Consider the following 3,687-nt stretch of genomic DNA (forward strand, 5'->3'; position numbering starts at 1 on the left):
AGGCGACAATCTGACCGAGTGTAAGAGACAAGTTGTATAAGACTTCTGTCAGGTGGTGGCATATCGAACAACGACTTCATCCTTCCAAAGATCTGAGTCATAAACCAACACCAACATTCATCACCAAGAAATTATCACAAATAAATAGTGTGGCAGAGGTAAAATGCTAAAATGAAGGTGAAAAATAGCCAAAACCTTCACTCTATTTCATATTTGAAAAAGTTACAAAATATTTTTATGCATTTTCCTACATGTAAAAAAACAAAATAAAGATGTTGTCAAAGTGACATATGAGGTTGAAAAAAAGGTCAGTCAGCTGACTGAAAGTCAGTTAGACGATCGAAAATCAGCCCAGGCGACCAAAAGCCTTAGGAGACCAGCTCTGAGCCAACAAAGTAGGGGCAAAAAGATGTCAAAATCGAGAAAATGTCATTAGTGACTAATAAGTAAATATGATCACATTTTACTTAAGAAATTCTCTCATTTTTATTTCAGCTCTACCTCCAAGTAAGAAAATTGGGAAACTTAATATGTACACTAAAGATGTGCCCATGCTGATCCTAAAGAGACCTAACGATACTGAAGGTCTACCAGATGACCGAAAAGGCTGCTAGAAAACTGAAAGACTGTCGGGCGATTGAGGTTCTATTAGACGACCGAAGGTCTTCCAGACGACAAGTGTTGTCAGACGATCAAAGATCAACCAAATGACCGAAGGGCTTCTAGATAACCGAACAACTGTCAGACAACCGAACGTGTCTGTCAGGTGGTTGAACGTCTGCCAAATGACCGAAGGGTCTCCAACTGACAAACTATGATATGCAAAAATATCAGACCTTCAATCGTCTTCCGGACGATAAATGCTGGCAGATGAACAAAGATCTACTAGAAGACTAAAGGTCGACCAGACGGTCGAAAGTATGTCAGATGACCGAAGGTCAACCAGTTGATAGACTCTAATATGTAAAAAGATCATAACATCATATAATGCTCTTATTAAAGCAGGTAAAACCATATAATTTTACACATTTGACCCTCTATCTCCTATAAATAAAGGTCAATAAAATGTATTAAGGGCTCTTGACCTCCGGGCTTGTGGCCTTTAGACTTATTGACTCTTCTTTCTAGACTCATACTCTGTAAGGAGATCTCTCTTCTCTTTTCTCTTGTAAGTCCCAGTTACAAAATATATAATGAGTCACAAGCCCGAGAATACCCCAGTTTGCCCCTATGGGGTGAGTATCTGTGCATTTTTTATTTCTTTCTCTTCTCTCTTTAGACTTCTCCCTCAAGGTTCCTACCGCTCTGATCATTGGAAATGTCTCATAAGACAAACCTGGATTCAATACTTCTATAAACCAATTAACATTTACTGATTTGAATATGATAAGTTTAACAAGACTCAAATCGGCCAAACTGGAACCCAAATATTAATCAAGTTAGTTCGAGTTATTTGAGTCAATCCAAACCCCACTCGAATAATAATAAGGCCTATAACTGTAACATGAAGCTAACCCAGATAGCAACAACCTGAATCCAAGTTTTTGTTTGTTGGGTCATTGTTTTACAACACTTAGGCCATTATTTCTTTTGATTAATTTAATTATATTCTTAAAATGTACCTTTATAACTACTACTACTCTATGTTAAGCAACCAAACTTTTTCCTAAAACCAACTCTCGGCCTCATCTAATAATTTATTTTACAAAATATATATCTTCTAATCTAACAAAGGAAGCCATAGTTATAATGCCTTCACTAATAACTAAATTAATAATAATTATCAAATCACTAGTCGTATTCACATCAACAAATTTATCTTCTAACTCTCTACCCATTATTATATGCTTCTCATTTATATTATTATTCTTCGCAACATATAATATCTTATAATCTTCTCCAATGTCTTCAGTTTCTTTTTTTCCGTTTTGTTCCATACAAACATGCCCTATTAATGATAGACCTAAAATGTATGATAGATAATAAGAATTTCTGATATAACTATGAGAATTCATGATAAGGAAAAAAGGGGAAAAATAGAAAAAGAGTATCAAGATGCCTTTTTTTTTTTCCTTAGAAAGACTATCATTACCAAAGACTTACCAAGTGAACAGTATCAGATTTAGTAGCTACTTTGGCTCGTCCTTCAGATTTAGAGCTATCTGGCTTTTTAGCAACCACGGAGAAAAGTGTCTCGAGCTCTGAAACATCAAAGTCTGAATTGCTGCACACGAAAGCACCAAATAATAAAAAGTATTGAAAATTAAGAAAACAATACTAAATATATGAATTGCAGAAGTGTCTAGAAAAGTTTACATCATAAAAACTTGTTTTGCATGATTTATAGTTAAAAGTCATTGATAGTTTAGCATCGCTAAATTGAAAATATTACGATGAATGCAAGGACAAACGAATAAGGATAAATGGAGAGAAACTAGTACCATTTTGAAAATGAAATTATGAAGAAGAAACTGTCATTTAGACATGAGGTAATATGTAAAAATATATTCACTGAAGGAATATAAATTAGTGTCAGAGATGTAGAAGTAGAAAAAATATGATAAGGAAAGAAGTTATTTGAAAAGATTTACACATAGTAGGTTTAACACGTCATGTAAACATTAATAATAGAAAAAGACTTGAAAGGAGGATTAATAAAGCTAATTCCAAACAGTTAAGATAAGACTAACGATGGTGTTTTTAGGATAGAGGAGGATTAGGTTGACCAATTAAGGCTTGCATTATCTAAAGAATGGAATGAATATAACTAAAATTGCTTGTGATGCAAGAAAGACACAGAAAATAAGAAATTCATTGCACCTGTGAGCATCTATGTGCTTTTGTAATTCTGCCCACAGACTTCCTTGCAAAGCTCTTGATACTTTCACCCAATGCAAAGGTTTTAAGGACGACTTTTTCAGTGATGAAGCAGGTCCAACAGAAAACGCAAGTCCATGTCCTCTTCCACCTGCCATAGGATGTGATGCTAGTGGTCCTTTTAATCCAGAACCTGGGGGCGGTGGAGGAGCACCCGGAGTCTTTGGAAGTAGTGGAGGCGGTGGTACACTTCCTCCAGAGGGAGGCCGTGGCAATAGAGCTCCGTCACTATGTTGACCAGGTGGGGGTGGAGGTGGAGGAGCTCCACCTTGTCCTCCAGGAATTCGTGGTGTTGGAGAAACTCCTCTAAATCCAACTGGAAAAGGTGGTGGTGGCGGAGGAGCTCCATTTCCTCTCGGCAAAGGTGGTGGTGGTGGAGGTGCAGGAGCTCCACCCTGTCCTCCAGGAATTGGCGGTATTGGAGAAGCTCCCCTGAATCCAACTGGAAAAGGTGGTGGCGGTGGAGGAGCTCCATTTCCTCTCAGCAAAGGTGGTGGTGGTGGGGGTGGAGGAGCTCCACCTGATCCTCCAGGAATTGGCAGTGTTTGAGAAACTTCTCTGAATCCAACTGGAAAAGGTGGTGATGGCGGAGGAGCTCCATTTTCTCTTGGCAAAGGTGGTGGTGTTGGAGGAGCTCCATTTCCTCTTGGCAAAGGGGGTGGGGGTGGAGCCTTTCCAAGTGCTCCTGAGAGTGAAGGTTGTAGCAGTGCTCCCCTAGGTGCTTCAGGGAGTGGAGGTGGTGTCAATGCTCCCGTAGGAGCTCCAATAAGTGAAGGTGGTGGAGCTCCATTGATAATTGTTGGGGGTGGG

Source organism: Phalaenopsis equestris, unplaced genomic scaffold (genome assembly GCF_001263595.1).
Source record: "Phalaenopsis equestris unplaced genomic scaffold, ASM126359v1 Scaffold000224, whole genome shotgun sequence".
NCBI lineage: Eukaryota > Viridiplantae > Streptophyta > Magnoliopsida > Asparagales > Orchidaceae > Phalaenopsis > Phalaenopsis equestris.